Genomic DNA, 14,607 nt, shown 5'->3' with positions numbered 1-14,607 from the left:
TCATCTAGTTTGACCTGCTGTATACCACAGGCCACAGAATTTCACCCACTGATTCCTGCATCAAGCCCATAACTTCTGACTGAGATAAAGCACATCTTTTAGAAAGGCATCCAGTCTTGATGTGGACTTCAAGTGACATAGAGTAAGATGCAAGATGAAAGCCAGTTGACATATATTCCTAAATCACTTACATACTTTTGAAAATATTACTATCTTACTATGGTTGTAGTCTCTGGCAGTAGTATAGCCTTTCTCAGTTCAGAAAGCTAATTTCCTTAGTTAGTCCTTGTACCCCAAGTATGGGTCAGGTAGAAATTAGACACCTTCTCTCTCCATTGCTAAGAACCTCCCTCCTGGAAACCTCATCTTCCTTTATAAGGCTTTCCCCCTACTGAAGGGGCACAAGAGTCAGAGCTATATCTCAGCAGCTCGATATGCCACAGCTTCCATCTCTTCCTCCCAGGTCTGGCATCTCAGGCAGTCTTTAGAAAGGCTCCTCCTTTTCCATCCTTCCTGGGCCACAAAGGGTCAGAACACATGCACTCCATCACAGCCCCCAGCAATGTTGCCATTCCATTTGCAGAAATCATCCCAGCAAGTTTAAGTTATGCCCAGTCATTCTCTCCATCATTTAGTATCTCTCCTACCTTTTATAGCTTGTTTCCCATAATCCTAGTGCAAAATTATGTTAATAGTTTTATTACTATTTATTTATCATTGCAGAACATCTCCATCATATTTGCTATATGAGGCAGAAGCTTATTTCGGAAGCTTGTAGTTCAGTCAAAACTTACCCAGTACCTGACTTTCTGAAGTTGAGTCTATCTAAGCATATAAGAAGCCACATAGTCACTACCAAAGGAATTACTGAGAAGTTACATTTTCAGCATATATTCTCTAGTACTAAATAGAATGCCCATTGTTTAGGTTTTTAGTATTCTGTAATCTCCATTCTTCAAATCAAATATGTCCTCATTTATAGGAACTGCCTTTCCTGTTCAGCATCTAGTCCAGCATCCTTTCTCCCAACAGAAATTAGTAATAAATTCTTCTGAGGAAGATATAAGAAACCTACCTGTAAAGGAGATTGTTTCTACCAGCATCAGGAAGTTAATGGTTAACCAATGCCCTGAACAATGAGTGACTTGAGAAAACTGAACTACAGCTCCCATGCGGCACTCTGGTAGGACAACCAAACGAAAAAGTATTTCATTTTCTGGCAAAATATTTGTCAGGAATTCATCTGTCTTTAGGCTTGCTCACCAGGCAACCCAGTGAGCACTCACTAAGTGCTCCCTGATTTGACTGAGGAGCAGGCAGATCATCATTTAAGCCTTAGAGCAACAGCAACACAGGCCTTCCATGCCTGCAGCTGTGACAGACTTGTTTCCTGTGCCAGTCCTTGTTCCATCTCATGCCTGTCCCTGCACCAGTGTTAATCTCTACCTTACTCTGAACCCCCAGAGGCTCCGATCACTGGCTTGTCTTGTGTTCTGCCCAGGACTCTGGTTCAGTTCTGACTCCTGACTCTGAACATTGGTTTGTCGCCCAACTATGACTCCGGTGCTGCTGTCTGGCTTTGCTCTGATCACCAGGCCTGGCTTCTGTTCTGACCCTGGATTATTTGGGTGTACTTTTTTTTATGGAAAAAAATAAAAATTTTCACAAAGAAAAATAAATTGCTGCAAAGAGAATGTAGTTTAAATATTTCACAAAAAAAATTGTTCTGCAAAATGCAATTTTCCATCGAAAAACAGTTCTGATGGGTTTTTTTAACCAGCACTAATATGTCAAATGCCTACAAATGTGTTCAATTTATTAAGTGACAAATTCTCTTATTTACACTGGGATAATTCCAACAGTAAATTCACTGGCAATATTGGAATTACTTCAGATTTACACCACTGAAACTTAAAACAGCACATATCTCTAAGTATCTCTGTGAACATCCCAGGAAGCTTGTAAATTACTGGGCTAAATTCTACCTTAATTTAAATACAGGAAACTGCAGAGAGGGGAAAAAATTCTCTGTAAATTTAAAATTCCTTTCCTATGAGAGAAAAAGCCAATTCTTCCTTCAGATATTAACATAAAACTCTAATTGACTTTAATGGAAATTGCACAGATGAAGCTGAGGTCGAAAATTACCCCTAAGATTTAGAATAAGCATTTTTTCCTTTTACATTTTGAAACAAATCTTTTTAGTCTGTGTCACACTTTTCAGTATGTTCTTCATATCACTTGAGTACATGAGAAATGACTTTATGAATCCCAGAAACATGTTTACATGCAGAAAACACATTCTTCACTGTAGGTGCTCAAAGAACTTAATATCCTTCTGGTGATGGTTTGAGGAATTGTTAGTGGAAATAAGTGTTTTATTTCTGCAGCCATGCACCTCTGGCAGCAGTTGACAGGTAACATCAGAGTGGTTCCTAGTCTGAAACGTTTCTTTTAAAAATGTTATTTAATTACTTAAACTATTTATTTTTTTTAATATGTACTTTATGCAGTTGGTTATGGTACCTAATTGTTTGACATTTGTTTCATTTTATATCACATTTGATGAGTTATTGATTGCCCACTGCTTTCAGAACACTCATGACTCTTCTAGTGAAACACATAAAAGGATAAATACCCTAACCCTGCCACTACAATAACTTGTAGTAGTAAGACTGTTGCAGACTTCTATATAAAAGATTCCTACCATTGAAATCCATTGATCTAGTAGTGTGTGCTGCATTTCAATGTTGTAAACTGCTCCTATATTTTTAACTCCAAGTCCACTCTTTGAAAGAAGAAAACACAAAACAGTTAAAGAAGTGATAGTTTTTCTCTGAGTATGTAGAATTAGAAATTTGCTACCATTGTGGCTATCGTTACTGATCTTAGACAACTAGTACAAATCAAAACTGAGATTTTCAAAAGTAGAAGGATTTGCCACAAGGAGACTAAATGATAGCCCTTAAGTCCTTTTACTGAGCTGTGTTTCAGCTCAACAGGCAGCTCAAAGGTTATTTAACTACATTCTCTTTGCAACAATTTATTTTTCTTGAAATCATTTCAGTTTTTCCAAATGAAGGTCAGCATTGCATTGCAGAGACTGCTGTACAAAATTAGATTAAGACATTTATATGGGTTAAAAAAGTGGAAGAAGACTCTGAAACTGATCTACTCTGAGGATACTGAATCAAGCAGAATTGATGCTTGTTATAAAAATCAGGGAAGTCTTTAACATGAACAAGTTGGGAGAATTGTCTCCATAATATTTCTCCCTTATTTTAGAGGCACTTGCTGGGAAGAAAAGGGGATAAGCATGAAGATTCTGAGTTATCCTCCAGCCTTTTGCTGCTGTTTGATCCCCTTGCAAAGGAAAACTCCTCTTTGGCATAAAATCAGAGGTAACATCTCCTGTATCAACTGCCATCCCCACTTTTGAATCCAAATGTAAGGGCCATGCCAGAAGACGGTAAGTGTGTCTGGGTTGTGGCAGAGTTCTGCTCTGTTTTGCTGTTCCTACATTAACATAAGATCCCTGGGGCCAGGCTGGCTTAGGGGGCACTGTAACAGGCTCACTGCTACTCTAACCATCTCCTGCATTAATTGGAGCTCGGATACAGGACAGAATCAAGCCCGGAGCCTTTATTTTGTGTTTATGGAGCTGCTGCTGCAGATTCAATGGCAGGATACCTCTCAAGTATGGCTTTGACCTAACATCAGATATTAAGTATTTAAATCAGGCTGAAATTGTGGTAGTTTCAGCAAATATACAGTGAGGGCCCACATTGTATTTATTTTTAAGTCATTTTTAAAAAAAATATATTTCTATTTCTATAATTTTCTTTTACACCTGGGGCCTACTGTATACTCTATCCTATGAGACATCTCCTCCATACTGCATAGTGAATGAAAGAGGATATTTGTTGTTCAACTATTACAAAATATTACTGAATGGACAAAAATGGAATGAGGCTTATCTGGCTTGCTGAAAACAGGTTAATAGGCATCTTGCAATAAATTGATGGTTGGGCACTGAGATGACAGGAAATCCCAGCCCTCCATCTGGTTTAAGCTCCTCTGGGAAGAAGGCGGTACACACTGCAGCCGCACGAGCATTGGGTAACTGGCTGCTGCTAGAGGGACCCAGCCAACAGAAAATCAGCTCTGGATTGGGGACATGCCCAGGGAGCATCCTGAGCATGTGGTTCTGTGAGCTTGTCACACTGGATGTAAGAATCAGCCAGAACCCAAAGGGAAAGGAGATGCCTTTAATCTGTGCCTGCTGGACTAAGGCTAGTACTGAGACTGTTTTGCTAATCAAGGTCACTGTTGCTGATGAAGCTGAGTGTGTGTTACTCTTAACAACGTTGGAGTAATTTCTGGGTGAACTCCTGTCTTCCCAAAGGCAGTAGCAGTGGTAGTTTGGAACTCACTACTAGCAAAGTGGTTACCCTACCCCATTACCTAGTTATTTGTGCATGTAAAAGTCAATCCAGAATCCCAATGAAGTCAGTGGAAATATTCAGATTAGCTCCAATAAGAGTTGTTATGAGAACGCTCTATGTCTATATATGTAAGTAGTTAATAGATAAAATGACAGTAGATGTCACTCAGGAATATGTAGCATAGCTCCTAAGTTTTGTAGGACCAATAAAACATGTGTGTATTACAAATGGTTGCTTTGGTATTTGACAGAAATAACAAAAAAAAAAAAAGCTAAAAATCAACTAATAAATTGTTGGAGGCAAATAACATGAGCAACTCTAGTCTAAATTGAAGGCCTGTTTCTTCAAGATGATGAGCATCTTCAACTCTCATGAATTCACTTCATGCCAAACGTCAACATGCCTCTACCTCTCACTGGCTGCTAGTGTGGGGGAAAAAGGTCCATATAGTAGATAGGCATTCTTTTTCTGATCTAAGATGGCTGTTTCTGTTGTTCCATGAGGTCACATTCCAAACCCTGCTAAAAGATCAAGCATATCTTCCAGGGGCATAGTCATGGGTGGGCCTGGGTGGGCTATGGCTCATCCACTTAGCATCCAGGCCCACTGCCCAGCCCCAGCTCTATTCTGGCCTCAGCACTTTCCCTGTTCCACCTACCTGCTTGGCACTCCTGCCAGGGAGCAGGGTTGGGGCTTGGGGGCTTGCTTTGCTCTACTTGCCTGGTGCTCCTGCCAGGGCCAGGGGGGTGGAATGGGGCAAGACCCCATGCCATGACCCCAGTCTCAGGCTGGAACACCAGTGGGGTGGGCAGAGCAGAGCAAGCCCTTGTGCTCCCACCCCACTTCCTGGCAGGACCGCCGGGTAGGCAGAATGGGTGATGGCACAGAAGCACCCATTTTTCTGAGGCCCTGGGTTGGCTCAGAGGCTAATTGGCCACTGGGAGTGAGCGGGCAGCCAGCGTGGTGGTAGAGGAGATCTTCAAAAAAGCTAGGCCCACCACCTGGGGCAGGGCGAGTGCAAGGATATTTTGCATTCTAGGCAGAACTTCCACCTTGCGCCCCACCCTCTCCAAGCCCTGTGGCAGCTCCCCCTCACCTCTCTCAGGTGCTCCCCCACAGCAGCTCCCCCCGACACCCTGAGGCCCCCCCTGACAGCAGCTCCCTCCCTCCACTCTGTGGTGCTGCGCCCCCCCCCCCCCGCGGCAGCTCCCCCCAGCCCGGGAAGCCATGCAGCAGCTCGCCATCTCAGTTCACCTATGCTCCACCTCCTCCTAGAGCACGCCATCACCTCTCCACTTCTCCCGCCTCTCAGGCTTGCAGCGCCAATCAGCTGTTTGGCACGGCAAGCCTGAGAGGGAGAGAAGCTGTCATAGGTTTCACCCCACTCTGGACTTCAGAGTATAGATATGGGGACCTGCATGAGAAACCCTAAGCTTAATTACCAGTTTAGATCTGGTTTTGCTGCCACCACTCCCAAGTACTAACTCCCTTCGCTGGGTAGTCTTGAGAGACTCCTTCACCAATTTCCTGGTGAACACTGATCCAACCCCTTGGATCTTATTACAAGGAGAATTTAACCATGCCCCCTCCTTTTCCCCACCAATTCCTGGTGAGTCCAGATCCAATCCCCTTGGATCTTAACAACAGGGAAAAATCAATCAGGTTCTTAAAAAGAAGGCTTTTAATTAAAGAAAAGAAAGGTAAAAGAAAATAAACCTCTGGAAGACAGCATAGAAGCTGATCTCACAGACAACAGATTAAAAACACAGGATGTTCCCCTGGGCAAAAACCTTAGTATACACAAGAATACCCAAATTTGATTATTCCCCTAATGCCAAGACAAGTTACAAAAAGAAAATAAACATAAACCTATTTATTCTTTTCTAAAACTTACTACTCTGATAAGAGGCTGGTTCCTTGATCTTTTTCACTCCGGTTGAAACTGAAACTGACTTTAAACAAAGGAAACTTCCCTCCTTCCTTCTGAAACATCTTGTTCCCCCATTGGTTCCTCTGGTCAGGGGTCAGCTAGGCTAGGTGAACTTCTTAACCTTTTACAGGTAAAAGAGGCACTAACCCTTAACTATCTGTTTATGACAGAAGCAGAGCACGGCAGTGTGCTCAGGGGAGGAGGAGAAGCAAAGGTGAGCTGGGGCGAGGAGTTCCCCTGTGTGCTGCCCCCTGTCCTTACTTGTTGCAGATGGCCCTCCATGAGCCCCCCCTGCCCCAGCTTCCTCCCTCTAAATGTCGAGGAACGACTGGGGTGGCCAAAGATCTGGCAGCTGCGGTCGCCGCCAAAGGACCTGAAATTCCACCCTCCAAATGCTAGCACTCTCGGCGACTGCCTAGGTTGCCTAATGGGTTGCACCAGCCCTGCCTGGAGGAGCTGGGCCCGGCGAAGGGCAGTGGGATCTGGAAGGGACAGCAGCATCTCCTTCCAGAGCTGGATGCATGCCCAGAGCCCCAGGGAGCCACTGACCAGAGGGTCCATCCATCACCCACTGTAAGGCTGACTGCAGGGGCTGGGGGTAGGTGGGCCACACATCCCTCTGAACAGGGAGACTTTGGCAAACCAGTAAAGTGCCTAAAACCACTACGGCTTATTGTTAAAGGTAGCCTAGTCAGCAAGCTGTAAATTGGCCATTCAGCAATCGCAGCTTGACCAAGGCAGGAGGGGAAGTGGTTTTGGGTGCCACAGCAAGGGCAGCTTGACCCCGCATCCTTCCTGATAAGAATTGTGTTGAAGTTGCTGATGCATGCATTTTAAAAGAGCAGGATGTACCCTCAGGAATGTCTATTGAGGTCTCAAGGCTGCAATCCCTGGAAAGACCCGCACCTGGTTAATCAATAATCAGAAGGAACCTCTTGCTGGATCATTGAAATTGCTTACTTAACAAGGTTTCTTTACGGGACATGTAAAAGCAGCAAAGAGTCCTGCGGCACCTTATAAACTAACAGACGTATTGGAGCATGCATCCGACGAAGTGGGTATTCACCCACGAAAGCTCATGCTCCAATACGGCTGTTAGTCTATAAAGTGCCTGTCATAAACAGATAGCTAAGGGTTAACGTCTCTTTCATCTGGAAAGAAGTAATTTGAAACACCTGACCAGAGGACCAATCAGGAAACCAGACTTTTTCAGGTCTGGGTGGAGGGAAGTTTGTGTCTGAGTTCTTTGTCTTGTGCCTATCTCCCTCTCGGCTATGGGAAGGATTTCTCTATTTTCTGCTTTCTAATCTTCTGTTTCCCAGTTGTAAGTACAAAAAGATAGGTCTGTTTTTTTGTAGTTACATGTATATAGTTGCTGGAGTGTTTTGAATTGTATTCTTTTTGAATGAGGCTGTTTATTCATATTCCTTTTAAGCAATTGACCCTGTATTTGTCACCTTAATACAGAGAGACCATTCTTTATGTATTTTTCTTTCTTTTTACATAAAGCTTTCTTTTTAAGACCTGTTGGAGTTTTTCTTTAGTGGGGAACTCCAGGGAATTGAGTCTGTGCTCACCAGGGAATTGGTGGGAGGAAGAAGTCAGGGGGAAATCTGTGTGTGTTAGATTTACTAGCCTGACTTTGCATTCCCTCTGGGTGAGGGAGGAAGAAAGATTAGCTCTCGGTACTTCTGTTTTCCAAGGCTGGAAACGGGGAGGGTGGAATCCCTCTGTTTAGATTCACGGAGCTTGTGTCTGTGTATCTCTCCAGGAACACCTGGAGGGGGGAAGGGAAAAGGTTTATTTCCCTTTGTTGTGAGACTCAAGGGATTTGGGTCTTGGGGTCCCCAGGGAAGGTTTGGGGGGACCAGAGTGCCCCAAAACACTCTAATTTTTTGGGTGGTGGCAGCTTTACTAGGTCCAAGCTGGTAACTAAGCTTGGAGGTTTTCATGCTAACCCCCATATTTTGGACTCTAAGGTCCAAATCTGGGACTAGGTTATTGACAGTGCCACAGGACTCTTTGCTGCTTTTACAGATCCAGACTAACACGGCTACCCCTCTGATACTTTAAGGGAAATGTCATTCTATTAGTAATGTATATATAGGAGAAAAAGTTTGACTCATTTGGGGACTCTTTTGGACTCTCTTTGGACTCTCCTTCTGGATACATCTTGTGATCCCCACCAGCACACGGAAGATTTGGCCACTGGAAGCCTGCCGCTGTGTCACTCTAGAGCCACACTCAGCTTTGGTAATTATCAAGGGTTGGAGGTGTTTTACTAATCTTGTTGCAGACGTGTGTAAGTGCTTGAGACTAGTAAAGTTTAGCTTTAAGTGAAAGCACTCTTGTGTTGTCCTGTTTGTGCCAGCCATCTATGGTCGGACGGCCGTGTCTCCCCTGATTTATTTCCTGACACCTCCTCACACAGACTAACAGTTACCAAGAGCTTTGGGTTGAAAGAACCCTGAGTAACACCTCCTACCCTTCCAGTCTCTCCATAGTTGCCTGCCCATCTGAAGTTGAGGCCCACCCAAATACCCCATCCTGGCTATGCCACTGGTTTTCAAATTCTGAACTGCTTTCAAATTCTCAGGAAGTCAGTCCAAAATCTGGGACTTCCTTTGTAGCAACCTGCATGCACTTGGACGGAGGAGCATGAGTTGTGGGAGGAAAGAGTTTGGAGAAGACACTAGGAAATGTAGTTAGTTAGGCATATTAAACTGCAGTTGGAATAGTTCTATAAATAGTTGCTTTAATAAGAATGGAGTATTTTCATATTAGCCAGTGAGTGATATGGAAACATGGTCCTGTGATGAATTATTCCATGTTGGTTTTGATATTTTGATACTCAGAAGGATTCATAAAAAAACATCATAGCAGCCAAAATGTAAACACTATGAAATGGTGGAGTGAAAACCACAGTTAAAATACCTGTGTATAATTGGAAATATGTAATTGGAAATTCAAACTGAATCACTCTAGTACCAAATCCAATTATTACTATTTAGCATTTACTTTATGATTATGCTCAATAGCCCCGATCAGGGGACTCTATCATCCTGAATTCTGCCACAAACTTCCGATCTAAGGTCATGGTTAAGGTTGCGAGTGTGTCACAGAGGTCACAGATTCTGGGACTTTCTGGGATGTCCGGGACTTCTGCAGCAGCCAGCGTGGCTGGCCCGGGGACCACCTGAGCAGTTCAGGCAGCCCCTGGGCCAGCCGCACCAGCTATGCCGGGGCAGTGTCAGGTCACTACTCCACTCTCCCCCAGCAGCAGGAGTTTGGGTGTGGGAGGGGGCTCAGGGCTGGGGCATGGGAGGGGGTGAGGGCTCTGGGTGGCGCTTACCTCAGGAGCTCCCTGGAAGCGGCGACATGTCCCTCCCTCAGGTCTTAGGTGGAGGTGCAGCCAAGTGGCTGTGAGCGCTACCCTCAGGCGCCAAGCCCGCATCTCCTATTGGCCACAATTTCCAGCCACTGGGAGCTGTGGAGCCGGTGCTTGGGGTGGAGGCAGTGCATAGAGCTGTCTGGTCATGCCTCCACCTAGGAGCTGAGAGAGGGATATGTTGCTGCTTCCAGGGAATCGCGCACAGCACCAGTGGGGTTCCCGGGCTGCACTCCGCCACCTGCCCACCCAGAATCAGCAGGGATCCTGTGCTGCTCCCCTCAGAGCAGCTGCAGTGCCCCCCAGGCCACCTGCTCCCCCCCACCCAAGACTTAGTCAGGGTGTATACAGGTCACAGGCTGTGAATTTTTGTTTACTGCCCATAACCTGTCCATGAGCTTTGCGAACAGGGGCTGCTAACAGGGAGTTTCGCAAGGGAGTTCTCCAGGTGAAGGAGGAGCAAATACAGCATCTGTGGGGTAAGTGACTGTCTGCAGTGTGTGTGTTTGTGTTTGGGGGTTACTTGCTGTGTGCTGAGCTTGTGTTTGTCAGTCTGTTTGTTTGTTTTGGTTGTTTGAAGGACCGTGTGCTGTAGCTTACAGTTGGAGGCTGAGCTACAAAGGAAAGCTAGAAGCCTCTGGTAATTGGCTAAGCCTTAACCAGTGGGCGGGGCATTCACTCAGGCCAGGGCTTTATAAAACCGCGACCAGGGATCTTTGCGAACAGGGGCTGCTAACAGGTAGTTTCGCAAGGGAGTTTGGAAGGGGAGTGGGAAGGGAGTGGGGGTCCCTTGTCTGTCCTATCCATGACCCATTAGTCCCTTGAAAACCTATAAACCAAATTACATCCAAACCCTTTTTCTTTAAAGCAGAGCAGAGTGGACAGGAAGCTGCAGACAGGGGAGTTTGAGAGGCAGTTTGACAGAGGGAGGCTTACGATGGTTAGGAAGACCTGCAACACCTGTGGCAGCACTGCTTCTGTCTCCTCCACCTGCGCCTGTAGCCAGAAAGAGCACCAGAGCACGGATGCTTCTACCCAGATTCTGGTGTGGTTTTGCAAAGACTGTAACTTGCAATTTCCACTTACTGATATCCAGGCTGGTGGGGGCATCCAATGTGAAAGGTGCCTACTGGTGGAATCTCTCAGGCAGCAGGTGGGAGAGCTACAGGAGGGGGTGGCTAGGTTGAGGAGCATCCGTATCCATGAGCAATTCCTGGACAGTGTCCATGTGGAGACAGCTGAGGTAGCTGTCCCAGTTCACAGGACTGCTGACACACCACTGGTGGAGGAGGAGATGGCTTAGGGTGGACAATGGCAGCTGGTTACTTCTGGCAGCGGGCAGTGCTCCACCCCTGCTGCGAACCCTCCCGCCGTGGTAATAGGTAACTGTTATGCTCTTCTTGATACGGGAGAGAAGGAATCACCCCCTACAGTAAAGGAGGAGAAGCCTCGTACCCCTACGGCTGGGAGGTCTGCTGCCACCACTGAAAATAGGAAACGTAGGGTAGTGGTGGTCGGAGACTCTCTGCTGAGGGGGACAGAGGCGCCCATCTATCGCCCTGACATTTCATTTCAGGAGGTATGCTGCCTGCCAGGGGCCCGTATCCGAAATGTTACAGAGGCATTGTCGAGGATTATCCGGCCTTCTGACTACTATCCCATGCTACTCATCCATGTGGGCACAAATGATACTGCGAGGTGTGACGCTGAGCGGATCAAGAGTGACTACAGGGCTCTGGGAGGACGGGTGAAGGAGTTTGGAGCGCAGGTGGTATTCTCTTCGATTCTTCCTGTCAAAGGTAGGGGCCCGTGCAGAAACAGATGCATCATGGAGGTGAATGCCTGGCTGCGAAGATGGTGTCACCAGGAGGGCTTTGGCTTCCTCGACCACAAGATGCTATTCGAGGAAGGACTGCTAGGCAGAGATGGCGTTCACATTTCGAGGAGGGGAAAGACCCTATTTGCACACAGACTGGCTAATCTAGTGAAGAGGTCTTTAAACTAGGTTAGACGGGGACAGGTGAGCAAAGCCCACAGCTAAGTGGGGAACATGAAGACCTGGGAGATGGGTCGGAAACAAGAGGGAGCGTGGGCTATCATGGCAGAGAGAAAGGAGGGTCAGGGCAAAACTGGGAGGCAAGATCAAACCAGTATCCTAGATGCCTATATACAAATGCGAGAAGTATGGGTAATAAGCAGGAAGAACTGGAAGTGCTAATAAATAAATACAACTATGATGTTGGCATCACTGAAACTTGGTGGGATAATACACATGATTGGAATGTTAGTGTGGATGGGTATAGTTTGCTCAGGAAGGATAGATAGGGGGAAAAGGGAGGAGGTGTTGCCTTATGTATTAAATATGTACACACTTGGACTGAGGTGGAGATGGACATAGGAGACGGAAGTGTTGAGAGTCTCTGGGTTAGGATAAAAGGGGTAAAAAAGCAAGGGTGATGTCGTGCTAGGAGTCTACTACAGGCCACCTAACCAGGTGGAAGAGGTGGATGAGGCTTTTTCTAAACAACTAACAAAATCATCCAAAGCCCAAGATTTGGTGGTGATGGAGGACTTCAACTATCCAGATATATGTTGGGAAAATAACACTGCGGGACACAGACTGTCCAAAAAGTTCCTGGACTGCATTGCAGACAACTTTTTATTTCAAAAGGTTGAAAAAGCTACTAGGGGGGAAGCTGTTCTAGACTTGATTTTAACAAATAGGGAGGAACTCATTGAGAATTTGAAAGTAGAATGCAGCTTGGGAGAAAGTGATCATGAAATCATAGAGTTTGCAATTCTAAGGAAGGGTAGAAGGGAGTACAGCAAAATAGAGACAATGGATTTCAGGAAGGCGGATTTTGGTAAGCTCAGAGAGCTGATAGGTAAGGTCCCATGGGAATCAAGACTGAGGGGAAAAACAACTGAGTAGATTTGGCAGTTTTTCAAAGGGACACTATTAAGGGCCCAAAAGCAAGCTATTCCGATGGGTAGGAAAGATAGAAAATGTGGCAAAAGACCACCTTGGCTTAACCACGAGATCTTGCATGACTTACAGAATAAAAAGGAGTCATATAAAAAATGGAAACTAGATCAGATTACAAAGGATGAATATAGGCAAACAACACAGGAATTCAGGGGCAAGATTAGAAAGGCAAAGGCACAAAATGAGCTCAAACTAGCTATGGGAATAAAGGGAAACAAGAAGACTTTTTATCAATACATTAGAAGCAAGAGGAAAACCAAGGACAGGGTAGGCCCATTGCTCAGTGAGGAGGGAGAAACCATAACAGGAAACTTGGAAATGGCAGAGAGGCTTAATGACTTCTTTGTTTTGGTCTTCACTGAGAAGTCTGAAGGAATGTCTAACATAGTGAATGCTTATGGGAAGGCGGTAGGTTTAGAAGATAAAATAAAAAAAGAGCAAGTTAAAAATCACTTAGAAAAGTTAGATGCCTGCAAGTCACCAGGGGCTGATGAAATGCATCCTAGAATACTCAAGGAGTTAATAGAGGAGGTATCTGAGCCTCAAGCTATTATCTTTGGAAAGTCATGGGAGACGGGAGAGATTCCAGAAGAGTGGAAAAGGGCAAATATAGTGCCCATCTATAAAAAGGGAAATAAAAACAACCCAGGAAACTACAGACCAGTTAGTTTAACTTCTGTGCCAGGGAAGATAATGGAGCAAGTAATTAAAGAAATCATCTGCAAACACTTGGAAGGTGGTAAGGTGATAGGGAATAGCCAGCATGGATTTGTAAAGAACAAATCGTGTCAAACCAATCTGATAGCTTTCTTTGATAGGATAACGAGTCTTGTGGATAAGGGAGAAGTGGCGGATGTGGTATACCGAGACTTTAGTAAGGCATTTGATACAGTCTCACATGATATCCTTATTGATAAACTAGGCAAATACAATTTAGATGGGGCTACTATAAAGTGGGTGCATAACTGGCTGGATAACCGTACTCAGAGAGTATTTATTAATGGCTCCCAATTCTGCTGGAAAGGTATAACAAGTGGGGTTCCGCAGGGGTCTGTTCTGGGAGCGGCTCTGTTCAATATCTTCATCAACGACTTAGATGTTGGCATAGAAAGTACGCTTATTAAGTTTGCAGATGATACCAAACTGGGAGGGATTGCAACTGCTTTGGAGGACAGGGTCATAATTCAAAATGATCTGGACAAATTGGAGAAATGGTCTGAGGTAAACCGGATGAAGTTCAATAAAGACAAATGCAAAGTGCTCCACTTAGGAAGGAACAATCAGTTTCACACATACAGAATGGGAAGAGACTGTCTAGGAAGGAGTATGGCGGAAAGAGATCTAGGGGTCATAGTGGACCACAAGCTAAATATGAGTCAACAGTGTGATACCGTTGCAAAAAAAGCAAGCGTGATTCTGGGATGCATTAACAGGTGTGTTGTAAACAAGACACGAGAAGTCATTCTTCCACTCTACTCTGAGCTGGTTAGGCCTCAACTGGAGTATTGTGTCCAGTTCTGGGCACCACATTTCAAGAAAGATGTGGAGAAATTGGAGAGGGTCCAGAGAAGAGCAACAAGAATGATTAAAGATCTTGAGAACATGACTTATGAAGGAAGGCTGAATGAATTGGGTTTGTTTAGTTTGGAAAAGAGAAGACTGAGAGGGGACATGATAGCAGTTTTCAGGTATCTAAAAGGGTGTCATCAGGAGGAGGGAGAAACCTTGTTCACCTTAGCCTCTATGATAGAACAAGAAGCAATGGGCTCAAACTGCAGCAAGGGAGATTTAGGTTGGACATTAGGAAATAGTTCCTAACTGTCAGGGTAGTTAAACACTGGAATAAATTGCCTAGGGA

At 45.0% G+C, this 14,607-nt stretch overlaps 1 protein-coding gene across 1 annotated transcript in view; it reads left to right on the top strand.

The window, feature by feature from the left end:
* LOC127055132 (uncharacterized) overlaps positions 1-11,687 on the top strand; it is a 1,051,551-nt gene extending 1,039,864 nt beyond the window's left edge. Inside the window, exon 2 of the mRNA XM_050961773.1 lies at positions 11,563-11,687. The gene's annotated coding sequence lies outside the window, so the exon portion shown is untranslated. The remainder of the gene's footprint in view (positions 1-11,562) is intronic.
* The last annotated feature ends 2,920 nt before the right edge of the window (positions 11,688-14,607 follow it).

The sequence above is a fragment of the Gopherus flavomarginatus genome, chromosome 1 (assembly GCF_025201925.1).
Source record: "Gopherus flavomarginatus isolate rGopFla2 chromosome 1, rGopFla2.mat.asm, whole genome shotgun sequence".
Taxonomy (NCBI): domain Eukaryota; kingdom Metazoa; phylum Chordata; order Testudines; family Testudinidae; genus Gopherus; species Gopherus flavomarginatus.
Note: the sequence above shows the minus strand (reverse complement) of the source record. Positions and strands in the feature narration are given on the sequence as shown.